Raw genomic sequence first — 19,154 nt, forward strand, 5'->3', positions numbered from 1 at the left:
CTTTCCTAACCATTACTTAATTTCTACAGGTAATTATAGATCTTGAAATGACCACCGATGTGCATGGTCAGTAATCACAGCCTGGACTACTTGGGACAAACCAGGAGTTAGTGCAGCCCTGTGAAAAATTACTGAAGGAGCTAGCAAACCTCAGTTTGTCTACCTTCAGTAGCTTCAACAGTCTCTCTTTTACTGTCATTTGAGCTGAATCCTGATTCTCTTTTACTGGGAGACATGTCACACAGCCTTGAAAATACAGTAAGCTTGTTATAGACAGTGAGAAAAATACATTCACTTTTGAAATAGGGTATCAAACACTTACAGATAAGCTACCTCAGACCCTTATGTCTGACGTACAGTCCCTGCTTATAACAAACCAGGTCCACGCATGGCAGGCCAGCACTGCACCAGTACACACAGTGGGAAAGTGAGAAACATGCAGGGAGTGGCACATTAAGCTCTGAGAATTTGTAAGGTGGGAAATCAGAAGGAAATTCTCCATGGTTCATTGAAGAGTCATTTCGGTGAATAACCTACCCTGCCTTTGGCAAACCAGGGTGACTTCTCTGAAACAATCTATACCATTGTAATTTATTTTTAAGATTGCTTCCATATCCAACTTTCATCTCCTTCCCTTAACAAACATAGGGCCAAACTCCCCTGAGGTCTTTACAATGGCTTTGCCGGGTCCCTGTGCAGGCAAACTCCTGTTGGCACCGAGATTTGATCCTCCAGCTTCATCTTGAATTCATTTGCGTGTGGCATTTGCATGCTGATTTCTTTGACGCCCTAATGGTTCAATTTCAAAGCACATCTTTTCCCTTTTATCTCTAGCTGAATGAGATGTCTCAATAAGCGCCAGATAAAGACGGAAGTCTTTTGTCTGAAATCACACAGGCATGGCCAGCTGTGATGAAAACTGGCTGAAGTTTCACAGGCTGCTTGTCTGCCTTCAAACTGGAGCTCCAGCTCCTTTCAGTCTGGAGGAACAGAGCCGGGGGAAAAGGCCTTTCTAGCACACATGGTTGCCAAAACAGCTGAGTGTCTTCCAGTGTTTATTTTTCCTTCCAGAAGTTATTTTTGACAAAGGGGTTGGGGGGTGAAACAGGGAAGAGATCAAGAGGGAAGAAAGAAAGAAAAAGAGCAGATGTAGTAACAGATAAATCTATGATTTGCATCATATGGGTTATTAGATGGAGGACCATCTTTATACTGAGAGCAGACACTGTCTTTGCATTTGAGCCTCTGAGTCAGACATTATTCAGTTGTTTAACAGTGGGATACCCTTGTGCTATTTCTCTGATTTTCAAAAGACTTGCTTTTATGCTTTTGGGTTAGTTGACCTGTTGAATACACAGTCTGGCACTGAAAAGTAAATACTATTTTTTCAACCAGTTAATAGCAAGATTTCATCTATCTTAAAAACATGTCTGTCTTGAAAAATTGTCAGTAGGTCTACAAGATGGTATAATTAAGGAAGGATTATTTAAAAATCAAGGATAGCAGTAAGGAGTGCGTTTTGAATAATACGTTTAAGGGCTTTAAGAGATCTACCAAACATGAAACCTTTTGCACAGTGTTCAACACTGGTTTTACATACCAATCAGATTTGCTCAGGGTGGTGCGTTAGAAATGCCAAAAAAATCTAGATGGTGAGTTTGTTCCACAAATTATCTTCCCTGAAGCTAAAGCAAGCTTATGTGTTTTTCATGGAGTTATTGAAAACATATTGAGTTTAAGCTTGAGAGGTCTTGACACATGGAGAACAGTTTAAAATCTGCAAGGCCATGATGCTTGTTAGGATTACACACAGTGGAGACTGACTAGCAGTTGCTGATTTTGGTCTCATTACAGCCTGTAATGCGGTTTGTGCAGATTGTAGCTTGGCACAAGCTGCTCTCCATAAACCAAGGAGTGAGAGCCACCGGCGCATCTTTGACCACATTTTGCACAAAGACTTGGGTGTCAACCTGAACTCTTCACAATCCTGCCAAACCAGTGCCATTTTATTAGGCTTTCAGTAGAATGACAAGGAAACTTAGCTTCCCCATAGGAGCTCCAAGGGGTTAAATTCCCTTGGAGAAAGGAAAGTCAGATGGGCTAGTCTCAAATAAGCCGCCCATCTGGGAAATGTCAAGTTTTCTCACAATGTTTTTAAGGGTTTGTAATGTGGCTGATCGTTTGCATGCATGAAAACAGCATGGGAATGCAATATTTCCTACTATATGTGTGGTGGAGCCCTCCAGTCCAGCTGTATTTTGCTTGTCATGTTCTTGAATTCTGACACCATTTAGAACATGCCAGTTACTACCGTAGAAAATGCATTTTCATTCTGTTCCCTGGATGAAAAGCACATTAAGGCAGAAAACCAGCAGATTCTGGAGCTATCAGTGAGGTCTCTTCTATTTATTTATTTGTTTGTTTGATTGATTGATTGATTATTTATTAATTACATATCATTTCATCAGGGGGTTGAGTGGGTGGGGGCACAACTCAGTTTCACACCATCCTAAAAAGGGGAATGCGAAAGTCTGGGCTTGATGCCACATAGGAAGAGAGAGAATGATGACAACATTACTGTCACTACATTACCACACGCTGTAAATTAAAGTTAGTGGCAAGCAGTTTAAGCACTATTCCTGTCTGATTCATTAAAAAAATACAGTAGCTATATGGGCACAAAAGCCTGGTTCTTCATGTATCTGATATATGATTGGAAATTTGCATTGTGTCCTGTCTTGAGGAGAGGTGTGTATTTTCAGCATCCCAAGTGGAACAGCAGATGTGTAACCACTGACTTCTGTGGATAGGACCCCATGCCTGATGTGTTGGCTATGTCTGAGGAGAATTGTTGTTGAAATATGCGAGCCAGATCCTCCGTAGGTGTAAACTGGCAAATCCCTATTAAAGTTAATGATTTACTGATTTAGTCCAGCTGAGGTCTGGCACTCTGTTTGCTAGTGTCAAGAAGAGGAACTATTTATTCCTAAGTGAACCATTAACTTTGGGTCCTTTATGTTCATCTCTGCCGTTAAAATTCCTACTGCATTTCTTCAAAGGAAAAAGGGGTGATATATACATGAGTCATATGTCCACATACCATGCACCATGACCAGCAGAAGCTGTAGTTAGTATTCTCAATAGAGCTATGTAAGTAGCTGGCTTTTCCTTTTACTACCAAGTCAAGTATAGAACTTTTGGATCAGATCATTACAAAAATATTTTAATGCAAATTGATATATCAAAACTTGTTTCTTGGGGGTAAAACAATCCTCAGAATTTCATTCTGATTCAGGCTTGCTTAGCTATATTTTAAATAGAATTACAGGCAACTTCGAAAAGCACAGGTCACATCAGGGACAAATATAAAAACATTTAACTGTCAAACATCAAACCAAAGTTTTCTGAATACTCCTTACACACACACACACGCATGCATGCACACACACATCAATCCAATGAATAATTCATCAAAATCAAGGTGAGTACATAATCTAAAAGTATCTCTAAAAGTGCATTTTCCACCAAAATATGTTTTGTCAGAACATCTTCACCCACTGGGTGAAATTACTTTTTGCAGAAAGGTCTAGAAGAAAACATTTACTTTCCAGGATAACACTATCTACACTGGGTGGTGTTTGTATTTCCTTGGCTGTCTACTTATCCATTCATTTAGCCAGGACAGTATTTACAGACAAGACTGAAGGAGATCGAGGTCTGCACATGATCATAACTGGTACAGTAGGTCCTTTTGTAGTGAAGGTTGGGTTGTCCATCCACACAGGTAGCAGAGATGGATGCATTGCTCTCTCTGCTTCATTTGCAGACAACCACGATACTGTCTGAGCCCAGAGGGTTTGATACCAGCTTGTCTTTTATTCTGTTTTCCTAAATCTAAACTTCCTACATGTCTGTGTGACTACAATACATAGGACTAATGGAGCTGTTGAAAAGAAAAAGAGTAAGAAAGCTGAGAGCTGTCGGCTCAGCCTTGTTTCTGTTCCTGTAATTTATGCACTGCTGGTTGCTGCTTCATTTTTACCATGTGTGAAGCTAAGAAGATTTTTTTACATTTCTTTAAATGGAAAAGAAAGCAAACTATAGAAAACATTGTTATTTTACTTGTTTAATGATAAGAAAACCACTCTATTTGGTGGCCACTTCTACCTGTTTAATATTTCTTGTTCCACTCAGAGTGAAGGAGAAATCTCCTTCAGGTTAGAAAGTACTAGGCTTTTCCCTCCAAGGCAGCAGCAGCGAACCATAATGTGCAGAACTCTGTACCTTACAGCCTGCTTCTGCAGTTCAGCTGTGGCTTATACTGTGGCCACAGCAAGCTGCAGTGGCAGATATGGGAGAGGTGAGCTCTGCAGGCAGTAGCTTTCACCGTTTGGTGCATGCTGGCCATACAGAGGTTGCTGGAGAAAGCAAAACAGAAATGGACAAAACCCAAGGAAACAAACCTCCCCTCTAATGTGACCAACACACACTGACTTCTGTTCTTTGTTGCAATGATGAAACAGCACGTTTCCATCAGATGAGCTATATGAGAACATAATTCGTCTCACTGCCTTATTTTGTGGTCGAGATGGGCAATTAAAAAGCCATGCACACGCAATACTTAAGTCCCAGACTTACACCTAGTAACTGTACTGTACATCATCATGGCTTCAGACAAAACAAATACATGCAAAAGCAGTAAGACAGACCTATTACTAATCCTACCAAAGATTTGCGCAATCAGATACTTCCAAGAAATAGGACTGTATTTCCTGAAGTATCTTATAATTATCATTGACATGTTACATGAGATTTTCCAAATACACTCTGGCTGGAATATCATTCTTGGTGACTTCCAGTTCTTGATGAGTCACCTCTTAGCAATCATGCAAGAACAATGAGATTGTAACTGATGTCAGTGGGCCAAAATTTTAATCTGAGATAATTTCTTTATTGAAAGAAGACTTTGTGGCTGATTCCAGTGACATAGAAGAAAACAAGAGTCTTTGCTCTTACCACCATTAGTCCTAATGATATAAGAAGGCCTCGTGGCTTGAGACAATATTATTACTTAGAACTTCCATCCCCCCAAAAATATTTTAGGTGAGCCAAAACTAGTTGCAAATTTGAGTCAATCAGAAACATAAAAATTTTAAAAATCCACAATTTTTATCTTGATTCTTAAAAATGAAATTACCAAAGAAAGGAATGCAAACAATATGAGCTTTAAAATGTTATTAAAAACAGAAAATATTTCCCCCTGTTGTGGATATTGGAACACCTCCTGTTTCAGTTTTCTGGTTTGGTTTATTTATTGCTTTGGTACTCAGAAGTAGAGCAGACTGGGTTGGAAAGCAACCGAGGTACAAGCTGTGAAACCCCCCCTCACTTAACATCCATTTCAACATTTCAAAACTTCAGATAAGCTTCTAGCTACCTGAAAGCAAAACGGAGATGGGAATTATGAAAAAGATTATTATTTTTTTTTTATTTCTGGAAGGTCATTCTTTGTTATGCTGGTGAATAATTTTGTCCAGAGAAAACAAAGCCACTGTTCACTGGATATGAGCTTTTCTTCTTTATATTTTGTGTGTGTATATTGATATCACTGTGAAAACAGCCATACGTGTCCATGCACACTGCAAACAGCCACGCAGAGTGGCACAAGATTGAGCAGCAATTTGAAGCAGAACATTCTGGTGAAGCTAAAATTAGAAAATGATTATTCAAAACTTGTGCTAGTTCCAGCTCTTAAAGCTGATTCTGCTCACAACTGTGCTGTTATGAACACTTAGCCAGGATTAATAAATCAGTTATTTTTCTGAGATTTTATTTCATCAAATATCGCTTGACAAACTCCTATGGAATGTTTAACATGACATTGCTCTTATCTAGCTTCCCAGCATGGGACCGCTTTTTGGAATCATCTGATATATTTATTAAAAGTCTTCAGAAGGTCACTCACACTGCAAACTAAGGTCAGCCATAATAATGTCTGTATTTAGATGGATGAACTGCTCCGGGCTCCCCCACCTGCTGAAGGGTCTAATGAGCCAGCTGAGAGTTCCTGTCATAGCAAACATACCCCTTCTCAATTATAACCTGTAGAGCGGGTTGAAAATGCGTGAGCATGCAGAGCTTTAGGAGTAGGCATTTGATGGCGATGAAAGAAATAAAAACAGGCCCAGAGAGAACATTGACACACAGCTGAAAAGAAAGTTCGCCTATACTATGGCGAAAGATATAATGCGTTTCACTCTGAACCCTGGGCCTGGACCTTATTTATGTCTCTTTTAAACCAGATTGCTAGTGAGTGATACGGTTTGTTTCTACAAGAATCCTGCGGTAATAGTCACAGGGAGTGAAACAGCCTCAGGTGCAGACAGGTCACCGTAAAGCCTTCCACATCGCGCAGCCTCCTGCGAGGCGTCGTGCTACCGCGCAGACAGCCCATCCATTACGCCCTGTAAGAGGAGCCGATAGGGATGCAGGGCTCAGGGAAGGATTCTGCGTCCTTTCCTGGGGAAAGGAGCCTTAATTCCGTACAGAATACAGGCACTTTCGAGCAATGTTTCAGAGCAAGTTGTCTGCCTACCTAATGGGATGCTTTTAGGGAAGGATGTTTGGTGCAGTGCTGATCAGATGACAATGCGTGCTTAACAAATGCATAGATGCGGTGCTCAGGGGCCATGGTTTAAGGGTGGACTTGGCAGTGCTGGGTTAATGGCTCCACATGATGATCTCAAAGCTCTTTTCCAACCTAAATGATTCTATGGGAGGGTATGGCTACGGCCTGAGGAGCTCAGTCACCTCCCCTGCTGCTCAGGGCTCTCCCTGTGCCACAGAGCTCTCACCTCACAGCCACCAAGCTCCCGGCTGCCACACAGTAAAATACCAGCACCCATTTTGCCAAAAGCAGAAATGGAGCCACAGGAAAGATCTGTGGCCTCTGGAGCCGTGGCGAGGCCGCTGGGCGATCGGCCCCCGCGCAGCCAGCAGCGCAGACCCGCCCGGTGCCCGCGGCGGCCCAGGCCCCGCTCCCCTCAGCCCAGGCGCGGCCCCGCCAACCGCCGGGGCGGGGCAGGGGGCGGGGGGAGTGGGGGGCGGCGCCTTCCCCTCAGGGCACCTGGCGCCCGGCTCCCGCGCTCCCCGCTGACAGGAGCCTGGCTCTCTCCTGCGCTCCCTCCCTCAAATCGATACAAATCGTTCGACATTAAAGAAAATATTTAATTGTATAAATGTGAGCGCCTGTTTCAATGTGGCCGTGGCGCTGAGGCAGGCGCAGCGGCCCGTCGCTGCCATCTGCAGGGCCGAGCTGGAACCGCCGTCCCGGCCCTGGCGCAGCGCCCCGTGGGCCAGAGCCAAGCAGGGCCAGAGGCTGCCAGGGCCAGGGCCAAGCAGGGCCAGGCAGGGCCAGAGGCTGCCGGGGCCAGGGCCAGGGCCAGGCAAGGCCAGAGACTAACAGGGCCAGGGCCAGGCAGGGCCAGAGGCTGCCAGTCTGCCAGACCCAGGGCCAGGCAGGGCCAAAAGCTGCCAGGGCCCGGCAGAGCCAGGCAGGGCCATAGGCTGCCAGGGCCATGCAGGGCCATGCAAGGCCAGAGGCTGCCAGTGCCAGTGCCATGCAGGGCCAGAGGCTGCCAGGGTGCCTGTGCCAGGGCCATGCAAAGCCAGAGGCTGCCAGGGCCCGGGCCAAGCAGGGCCAGGCAGGGCCAGAGGCTGCCAGAGCCAGGCCTAGGCAGGGCCAGAGGCTGCCAGGCTGCCAGACACAGGGCCAGGCAGGGCCAAAAGATGCCAGGGCCAGGGCCATGCATTGCCATAGGCTGCCAGGCTGCCAGTGCCAGTGCCATGCATTGCCATAGGCTGCCAGGCTGCCAGGGCCAGGCAGGGACGCACAGGGCCCGAGCAGGTGTGTAAGCCCAGTGGCGCAGTGGGTGCCTTTTGGAGCAGGCCTGGGCCATGGCAGAGTAGCCAAGGCTGCTTTGGAGTAGGCTGTGGCCCTGACACTGGGCCGCTACTGGATCTGAATAGAATATACTCTATATTCTGTATTTATAGACTATAAATATAAAATAATACAAAATAAAATATAAATAGTTTAATAGGAAGGGACCTATACCAAACAGTCTGACTGCAATACCTTGTAGTAACAAGACAGGCCAGGTTAAACCCTGGTGTGATGACAGAATCATACCAAGACATTATTTTGCTGTCTGTGATTCATCCAGCATAGTCCCGAGTTCACCAGTGGGAAGCTTGGGCAAAAAACTGGATTATTCAGGACTGACAGACGGGGAAATTGTTCAAAATGCCCCAGGTATAGGAGACCCTAACTACAGACAGGGCATTTTGGTGTGGCTTTGATCATAAATGCATTACCACCCTTCATCCAGTACAAAGAGAGATGCCTCTTCTGTGATCTGCTGGGGGTACTTTGATTATCCTTTCCTATGATTAGTCACATTCACTGCTCTCTGATGACACTTTGCACTGATTTCTGCAGGTGTCATAATGACGTGATGGGGCAAGGGTCCCTCTGAAGATCAAATGGTAAAATTCAAACAATTTGCGGCCTAGTAACTAACTCTAGATTAATGCAGAGAAATTAATGGTATATCAGCTAGCCTTTATTCACAGGACAGGTATCCCCCTGTCATGACAAATTACAAAAAAAAGCAAGGTGTGACGTTTCACCTTGGTGACAAAGCAGCTCTGAGTTTCAGGCTTCTGAGAGTTTGAAATGTACAGAAATATTTCAACTTTGAAACAAAGAAGCATGAAGTATCTCTTAGATGTTAGCGCTGTTTGAAGCATATCTATTTTATTTATTCCACTGGACTGGCAATAAACAAAACCTACTTTTCTTCTGAAGGTAGAGAGCCTATTGGTCAGGTTTAGTACAAGAGCTGGGTTTTAGGCAAAGATCTGTACCGCTCTGGTGCCTTGGCTTTGCTATTGTAAACTGTCTGCTTAGCTTCATTTCAAAACACTGAGATTTGAAATCAATCATAGTTTTCTTTTGGTTGATACTTGTTTGCTCTACTTCTCAGCTTTTAATACTTCACAGCACTGACTCAGAAGTCTGTGCCAAGAACTGCATCACATTGATATGAACAAAACTCTTGCAAATTCAAGCTGGCCCTCAAAATCCATTAGTGCCCTAGGAAATTCGGGAGTTGGAACCGTTGCAATAGAAAGGTATAGATTTGGTTTACATATGTTGACATGAGGATCTCAGTTGCACCCGTTATGAGAGTAACCGCACTTGGTGATGAGTGAGTGGGTTCTCCAGGGGGGAATGGAAAAATCAGAAATGGACCCTGTGTGGGAGCAATACGCTAAGGTGCTGACAGCTTAATGAATAACTTGACTGTTATGACAGTAGGACACCTTGCAGTTCCAAGAGCAAATATTTGAAATCATATGCAATGCAGGAAATGTATATATGTATGTAGAGAATACATGGCTTACCCATATCACTAACAGATGGTCTATGTTTTCACTTCAGAGGTTTTCTTCTGCACAATCATGAGTTACTGGGGGTGAGAGTGAATCCATAGCTTGCAACTGATGACATAAAATGGAACAGTGTATTAAAGTCCCCTTTTTATGGTGGCCATATGGCTCAGAGGTTTTGGTAACAGCTAATTAAGATATTTGCCTGTAGGCCTCCCCTATAAACCTACCTCTTCTACTGCTGCTCCAAAAGCTTTAGCCAGCCTATATGGGAAAAAAAAAAAAAAAAAAAAGGTGGTGATTACAGGATGGTTCTTTAAGGATATAGCTACATTAAAAAAAAAAAAAAAAAGAAAAAAAAAAGAAAAAAAACCCCAAATTCTAGTTTTCTACATTGTCACGTACATTCTCCTAAAGCTTTAGTGGACAATGGAGACAAAACCTGCCTTTTTTCTAAGCATTTTGCCTAAGCAGGTTTTAGGGGTGTACATTAGAGAAGGGAATTTTGAGGATCTGGAAATACCTGTTTCTGCCATGTATCAATTTTGGGGACCTGAAGACTCTCTATTCCAGATTTACTTATTGCGAGCCTTTCATACACCATCATTCCCTGACACAAGTAAAGCCAGGCAGCCCTTTTTTATAGGTGTACTGTACAGTCGATCCCATCAAGAGTTACTTCTCTTTTGAGAATGGATGGGAATTCTTAAAATCCATGGAGTTTGTGATTTTCCTAGATTATTCATGGGTGATTATTAAATTTTGCTGACATCTCAGATTTTAAACACCAATTTTTGCTTAAAAGTAACTTCTTACTATGTAAAGAAATTGTTGTGGTATTTTCATGAAGAAATGTATACTCTCTTCAGCATCCTATTTGCGAAAAGTACATTTATTTTAGCAATTTGTACTTTCTATTAGAAATATGGTATTTTCTTTGTTTCCAGTAAATAGGTCTTTATGAGCGCTTTGTTAATGTTATCTACAAAAAACCCCTAACCAACCGTACCAAAGACTTTGGAAGCAGAAGACAGCTCATTATTTAAAGCAATGGCAGGAATAAGCTGATTGGCAGCAGAAAAGTAAAATGGTGGAACTCCTATAAAAGTCAAGGTGCTCCTACAGGCCTAGTGGGAAGAAAAGACAGTTGCTGCTTGTAAACATAAATCTGAAGGAATTTAGTACTGATGCAATTGAAGTGAATAGTTTCGGGAATAGATTTTCATTATTAACTGAAATTCAGAAAAAGTTCCTACTGACATCTAATAAAGAGAATTATTGCACGAGGTTTCCTTAAGGCAAGCAGATCTTTCCATGCTCACTACTGTTTTAGTTTTAATTTTCTAATTGTTACACACATCTCACAATTCATCTTCTGGGAGGCAACTTTCCAATCCCACATACAGGATTTGGTAGGGCTCAGTCCTTGGGGAAAGAACAGTCCAACACAAGCATTTCATGTGAGCCTGCCAAGGTAATTGTCTCCTGCAGCTGTCAGGACTAATCACTCAATGGAAACCAGGCCCCAGCATTTGTGGTAGCCTGAGGGCAAGCAAAATATCAATTGGGCTACAAATCAAGAGTGCAGCATCCTCTTGCACCATGAATCAGTTAAATGAGACAAGCAATTCAAGTGCTAAGTCAACATGGTCTGTATAAACAGGAGTTTGGAAACTGTATTTCAGTGATTTGCTTCACACTATTTTTAAAAGGCAGCTAAAAAAAAGAACATGAATAAACTGCTTGGGTTGGACAAATTAATTTGGATAAAATAACCACAATTCTGATGTCTTCACAGAAATTCCAGCTCAATATATAATCTATTTTGATTGGAAAACATTACCAATTTAAGAAAAAACAAAAACAAAGCAAAACAAAACCACACCACCACCCCCAACATAGTTCATTCTTGTTCATTTAATTGCAGACCCATAGCAGAAGTAGAACATACTAGATGTCACTTGACATCTACTCCCCTTCATCTGCAAGCAGGCATTGGGTGTCCCTGTACACTTGTGATTTGCAGACTAAAGAAATGGAATCAGCCTTGCGAAGGAGAGCCTCCTAAGTAAGCAAATCCATCCTTATGACAATAAGCTGACAGATGAAACTTGGCAATCTTGCCTGAATTTTTCCCTTCATCCCAAATTCACATTTAAGGACCCGATTCCAAACCAAAAGAAAGTTGCAACACAAAGCCTGGGAATTATTAATAGCAGAGTGGTGATGACTATAACTGTTGTTTTGTACAGAGGCAGCAGTGAAGAATTCCCAACAAGTTCAATGCACTTTACTGGTCATAAAAGAAATAAGACAAGGCAAAATGGGCAATATCAAAATCAGCTGCAGTAGCCTGCTCTCTAAATATCAGTGTCTCCAAGGGTGTGGGAACACATGCCCTCATCCAGACACTTTCTGGATGATTCTGGAGCCAGTGACATGGTCAGCAGGAAGAAAGCATGGGTTGTGCCATGTTTACTGCCACTTTAGAGGAAGTCCTTTCTGTCTGGCATAGACAGACATGACCGAGTAGAATTTCTGCTCTGAACACAGAACTGGAGGAAAAAGACCCACATCAAAATAATAATCATAATTTAAAAAAAAGCAGGCCCAAAATGACGTTATATTTATAAGTGGCTTTCTGTTTAGACGGGGACACCACTGAGCTGGGGATGAAGAAGTATAATGGTGGGCTGATGAGGGGTAGCTCCTGCCTGAGTCTCCTCCCACAGTCTCCATCTGAACCAAATCATTCACATCTACCGTCTGTCTGGCATCATTGATTTTCTTTGAAGGTAAATATTTTCCTTCACAAACAGGCCCAGTAATGGGAACCCAGCCCATTTGTGCCATCTTAAGTAGGTGATATCCGTGTGTTTCTATAATATGCATTTGTAACACACATCAGTACTCAAAATGCATTCTCCTCTCACTTACACTGCTTCTGCACTGATGTAACTCCAATACCTCTGCTAATCCTTTTTTACAGTAAGGGGAGAATAAGAGTCCTAGTGTTTCTAAATATGACGCTACCAACATATTACAGACCCTTGATTGTAAGTGCTAGCTATGTAGAGCACAGCCTTGGACACCAGTTTTGACTCATCAGTTATGGATGTAAATAATCATAACATCCACATCTCATTTGCAACCAAAGATGGAAGAGAGTTCAAAATGATGGAATAAATAAATGGGCTTTGGGAGGATGGAGAACAGGCTCAAGTTGAGCATTTGTCTAGAATCATAATAAATTAAGATTTCTGTTTGCAACAGGAATAAAAGAAAATGAAAATATTGTGGCATGGTAATGAATGAAGATATTGACTAATACAATTTTGGAATTGAATCAATCCTTAATAGCATAGGGATTCTTCGTACCTGACGTTTTGTTGTCAGGGTGCCTACAGCTGGCTAAAACAAAAAAAAGCTTTTACTGTGTACTCTAATGGGGGGGGGGGGGGGAGGGGGGCAGGGGAAAGGGGGGGGAGTGTGTGTGTGTGTGTGTGAGAGAGAGAGAGAGAGATGCTTTTCAGTGGAATTAAAAAAAAAACAACCAAGTTCTTCTCTAATTCTTTTCCTTGCATTGCTCTGGTCTTTGCAGGGAGACAGTCAAATTTACCAGAATTTCTCTGAAATGCCTATATTCCACTTCTGAAAGCAAGCGTTTCATGTGGCAGAGAGCATTCTGCTAATGCTTCCTACAAGGTGTACTTGCACTCACTTCCACTGTAAAATCAATCTGCGCGCTTTGCATCATCCACACAAGCAGAAATCCTATGTGAAGATCATCTTTCAGGTCTTGAAAATGCAGAACTGATGCAAGCATAGCAGCCTCTGCTGTCACAGGGTGGGATGGAGGAAGATGTCAAGCAAACATCATCTTTATCAGAAGGGAGGGGAACTATGAGGTTATTGCTCACAACTTGCTCAGAGTTCTGGGAAAGGGGTAAGGCTCATTAGAGCTGGGTATCTGTGCCGACTTCCCACTCCCCCTGACTGCCACTTGATTCTAGACGTGAAGAACAGACAAAAACTTATCATTGCCAGTGTCTTTAAAGATGCCCACACATGTTCCCTGCAGACCAGAGAGAGGGGAAAAAAGTCCATTTTGTCTGGACAGGTATCAGTTTTAAGCTTGTCTTATCTTAACACACCCACCAACCTCCCCATGTGGGAGCAGGACTATCACTGTACAGTGTGCAGGGTGAACTCCAGCTCTCCCTTCTGAGAACTGATAAGAAAGGATGCATGAATTGCCCTTTTCAGCCAAGCTCACGGTGTGCAGCCAATCTTTATCTCCAGTCTTAAGGAAGGAAAAGCAGAAACCAGCTAAAAGCCTTTCTTTCCCCTATTCTCTGATACTCTGTAAGTCACATTGGGAGATTAATATTGCAACCCGTCCCTCCTCCTCCTCCCCCTACCCCCAAAAAATCCCTGTTGCGCCTAAGCAGGCTGATAAACTTCAAAATAAAAACAGATGTGGCAGGAAGAATGATTTATGGACTCCCACACACACTTTGGTTTCTACATAATGCCAAGGTTTGGGACTTTTTTATTTTATTGTCCACCTAGTATTAGTCAACCCATTCCTACTTCCAAACATGGGCACAAAGGGAGAACAATACCGAGACCGAGAAATTCCAGCATGAGAAGAGTGAAGCACTACTGCAGTGTGACGGGAACCGCTGGAGGGCCAAACTGATGGCTGCAGTTCACAGATGCAGAAGAGGAGGGAGGAAATAAAAGTTACATGGAAAGGAGGGAGGAGAAAGTAAAAAAAACCAAATTTCCTCCCTTCCCCTAGTGAAAAGTCACTAAAAGAAAAGAAACTGCAATAAGTAAACTCTTTATTGGTCAAGAAGCAGAAAGTTAATGGAACTGGGACAAGTGGAAATGGGGGCGATAAATGTAGTGAAAAAAAAAATTTGAGATGTGAAGGGAAGATAAAAATTTCTCAAATGCCACCTGAAGAGCAGTGAATGCCTCTGAAATGCATCCCAGGATCTTCCAGCTATTCCCAGTCAAAGGGGAAGGTGGATAGATGAAGATGTATGTAAGTGCAAGTGTTTGGAGAAGCTTGGAGCACAAACTGAGAGCAGGGAAACGTGGTTCAGTGGCAGAGATTCATCTTTACAGCATGTATTATTGAGTGATTGGCAGTCTTGGGATACTTGTAGTTTGGAAGGCTTAGCTTCGGGTGCCTTAAATGGGAGCTGATAATACTAATTGCTGATACCTGATTATTAAAATCTCCATTGAATAAGTAGGTCGGCAAAAGGGGACATGCAAATTGTCTTCCTGCTGCAATGCTGCACTCAGTGCCTTGTGGTAACAGAGAGAAATCTGTTGAATTATTTTTTAATTCTTTTTTTTTTTTTTATTTCATATTAAGCATCCCCAAAGACACATACCTATCAACATATAGGTAAATCACCAATAAAGTATATGTACAAACCCAGACGTTGCTGGACAACAGCCAGGAGAGGAGGTGCATGAACTTGAGGCAATTGCTTGGCATTAGTTGCTGGTATCTGCGTGCTGGTTCAGATCACATGCTATCTAGATTTCTTTGCTGGCTTTCTAGCATTTCGTGCCTGTTTTCACTCAAGTGTTTATTTCTATAAACAGACCTAACCTTAGAAAACAATATAATGACATCCTTCCTGGGGGAGGAGGGGGAGAGAAGTTTCCTCAAATTACTCAGGAGGGTTTCCGCTGGCTTTTTATTTTCAATAATCCAAGAAGTAAATGGCCGCTTTTGAACTCTGCCCTCTGCCCTTTTTATTTTGCAACTTGGGCAAAGATCAAGCCCAGAGTCAAAAGTGTCAGCAAAAATGGCTGTGATATGCGTGTGCTTTCCTTTATGAAAGTCCTCATGATTATGTTTACAGAATTCATTATAAACTCCGGGTCCAGATTAAAAGCAAATGTCTAAGTGTCCTGTGGGGAATTGCAGGGTTGGGGATGCAGCTTCTAAGAGATGCGTGGGATCAGCAGTGGGTTATGAGCATTACTGGGGAAGAGGCAGCAGTTATGCTAAAGGTGAGATGTGGACATGGGGGTCACCGAGAGGACTGGAGGTAAAGGTGGGGAAGAAACAAAACAAAACAAAACGAATTAAGAACCAGAAGGAAAAAGTACTTCACCACATTAAAAAAAAAAGAAAAAAAAAAGTCAAAATTATAGGAGACATATCTGTTCAAAGTGGATACAAATTCTAGCAATACCCAACCATGGCAAAATCCCTGGTGAAGGAAACAAAAAAATACCTATCCAGACATAAAATTGAAACAGTCAAAGACAGAGTTTACCAGATCATGTTGAAAATGGCAGTCTGTCAAAATCTGGACTGCTAGGCTCCTTCTGAACATGTGAAAGGGGCATTTAATCTCATGAGCGGCAGAGAAAGGCAGCGTGTGCAAGCGCAGGCCAGCTCCATACCTGTTTATTCACTATTCATACTGCTCCATCCCCAGCTAGCCGATGAATGTTGGCATCCCATCTTCTGTCACTGTGTCAAGGCCTCTGTGCCACAGCCCCAAGGGATAATAAAGCCCTCGGCTAAAATAGGTGGTCCAACAGCAGCATGTCCTTTTAGATTATCAAGTGGCATTTTTCATTTTGAAGAAGGATCTGGGAACACTAGAGAGGCAAATAGACCAAATGGGTCCCTTTTCTTCTGGAAGAGCTTCATGGTAATTGCTGCTGACAGGACCCCTCTATAGCAGTGAGGTCTCAGGAAGAACTGGAAACCATCTTAGAGCTGATTAACGTGAGGTGTTATCCCTGACCCCTGTCATGGAGAGACCCTCTCTGCGTCCAGCGTCAGTGATAGGGAAGGAGTGGATATTAGTTGATCTGGGATAGGACTGGGAGGAAACGGATGAAAAGTAAACCATTTTTAGTTCCTGAAACAACTCTAGATAGCTTGTTCACTTTTTTTTGTTATAACCATTTTGAGGCCATTGGTGCGACTGTTAAGAGAATCATTCATGGCAGGGCTCAGGGAATCAGATGTTTCACTTGTACTGTGGTTAGCAGATGTCAGAGGTGAAGGTAGGGCTACCCAGTGCTAGGAGTCCTCCAAAACAAACCTGCTTTGGATACCCCTGCCTCCTCTGCACACAGGCAAATATGAGCCTGACACAGGGAAACTGAAGAATCTCTTTGAATTGCCTTAATTACTAATATGTCTAAGAAAAAAAAATATGCTGCAACACAGCAACCTTACATCCTTCTGCAGAACAATCTGTAGGCACTATTAACTGCTGTGGAACTGAAGTACCATCTTGCAATAGATGAGCTGGGTTTTTCTTTAAGTTGTGCTAAAATTCTCTTCCCGTTTCATACAATTTTGCAACTGTAGCATAGCCTACACAGCTTTAAACATATTTGATTTCATTTAAGTAAAATGGGCAACTGTATAGCCCCGAGAGACTCTTTAATGGGTCACTCATCCATCAGGTTAGTGGGCAACAGGCTGCTTGTCCTTTGTGGATTGTTTGTACTCTTACAGGACAGCATCCCTCCAGATCTCCCGAGAGCTGCTTTGAAATGGCCAACATTTACCAAGGATATATTCAGATTTCACTTTATCCTGGCTGTCAAACTCTGTGTATTTTTCCAATGTCAAACAGATTTTAAGATGGAGGAAGGAGATAATGTGATGATAAAAAGACTTGCCCAATTTGAAGGTAGCTTTTAAAATATTATATACAGCACAGGCCAATTTACATTTTCCCCAGAATTTCAGCTGACTGGTAATGGAACATGTATACATAGAGTGGTCCAGAAGCAGACTTTCATAAAGAAAATATATGGATGCATGTCCTTACTCATGCGTGCACGTGCACATGCATGCACACAATCAACCATGTGGCGCTGGATTTTTTTTTTTCTCTCTAAGGCATATTTTTAACTTTCTTTTCTATCAGCTTGTAAAACATGATTTTTATTCTTCCTTTAATGGCCTGGGCTAATTACTCACAATGACCTTTGACCTTCAAGTGCCTTCATTTATGGTAGCGCATTCCTTTCAACAGAAACATATTGGCTTGGTTTTACAGGGTGCTGATGTCTGGCCTGGCAGCCCAAGCCTCAGCAGTCCTACCACCATCTACAGTACAGCCCGGTTTCAGGGCTCAAAAGCATCATCTTTTCACAGGCCAAGTTTCTGGTAAACACTGTAAAAGTTTCACCTGAGCAGAAATACCAAGAGTTGCTTTCGATATTAAGATTCCTCCACTGGAATTTATCTTGGGCAAAATTGCATAAATGAGTATACATTAGGAAAAATGTGCAGGCATGTGCAAAATACCTTTGCTAAATCAGGGAATGAAGAAGCAAAGTTTAACTGTACTGGTGGAAAGCTCCACCTGGTTTCATGCACCGAACTTCTCCGGAGGGCTGAGCACGGCAGCGCTGTACAGAGACGGCTCTGTTAGTTCAGCTACAGAATACAGTTCTAGCAGCTCTTGGAGAGGGAGCACTACGGTATTTCCACTAATTAACATACCACATGGGAGACTTCCTTAGCGCTCATCTCTTCTCAGAACAGAACTCTGTGCCTCAAAAAGTAAGAGTTAAATACAGGCAGCAAAACAAGGGAAAAAAAAAAAAAGAAAAAAGAAAAAAAGGAGGAAGGAGAAGGAGGAAAAAAGAGAAAAGAGAGAAAAGAGAGAAAAGAAAAAAGAAAAAGAAAAAGAAAAAAGAAAAAAGAAAAAAGAAAAAAGGGAAAGAAAAAAGAAAAAAGGAAAAGAAAAAAGGAAAAAGAAAAAAGAAAGAAAAGAAAAAGAAAAAAGATAAAAAATTAAAAAAGAAAAAGATAAAAGATAAAAAAGATGACAAAGATGACAAAAAGATAAAAAAGATAAAAAGATTAAAAAAAGATAAAAAAGATAAAAAAAGATTAAGAAAAGGTTAAAAAAAGATTAAAAAAAGATAAACAAATTTCCAGGCATATCACAAGGTTAATTCCAAAACTGTTGCTAGAACTCAATAAGAATATTCTGTTGAAAACATCACAAGAGAGTTCTACCAAGTACATGGAAGATACAGAAAACAGAAGATCCAAGATCCTGGCATATCTACTGCCAACATTGGTGGGATCGCATGCGAGCAAGGAATTAGGGGTGGTCTCACGGCTGGGGCAGTTGGCTGTGTTTTAAAAAGCTATGCCTTCCATATTAACCTCTCCCTGATCTTTGAAAAATTGCTTAAAATTTGAAACTGAAGTTGCTGAACCTTCTGGCCTAAGTTCAGAAAATCATGAAAGCCCCATATTCATGTAAAATGTAAAAGCAACCCCAAATCTATTCAGAAAGATACTTAAGCACGTGGCTAGGGAGGGAGAGCTGAAATGGGTTTTCTGTCACAGCTTTTTGTATGTAAAGACTTGCATTTTGTGACTGGGAGCAGTAACATTAAGTATTTTAAAGCTACTCAAATGCTATTGCATGATGAGAGTACCTAGTTAAACAGAATATGTGGATGTTGTGCAGTACAGAAGAGAAGTAGTTCTTTGTCAATCACTGTTTACCTAAAAGAGCAAAGCAAACCAGAAAAAAAATGTCTGGAAGGAGATGGACTCTATTGAGATGGATTGCTAGAGACAGAAGGGGAAAAGCCGTGCAGAAAATGAATGTGTTCGTAGGTGTTTTGCAGTAGTTACATAGGTTTTGTGATAAGCCTTTAAGCTTTGG

This window comes from Falco rusticolus, chromosome 1, assembly GCF_015220075.1.
Source record: "Falco rusticolus isolate bFalRus1 chromosome 1, bFalRus1.pri, whole genome shotgun sequence".
Taxonomy (NCBI): Eukaryota; Metazoa; Chordata; class Aves; order Falconiformes; family Falconidae; genus Falco; species Falco rusticolus.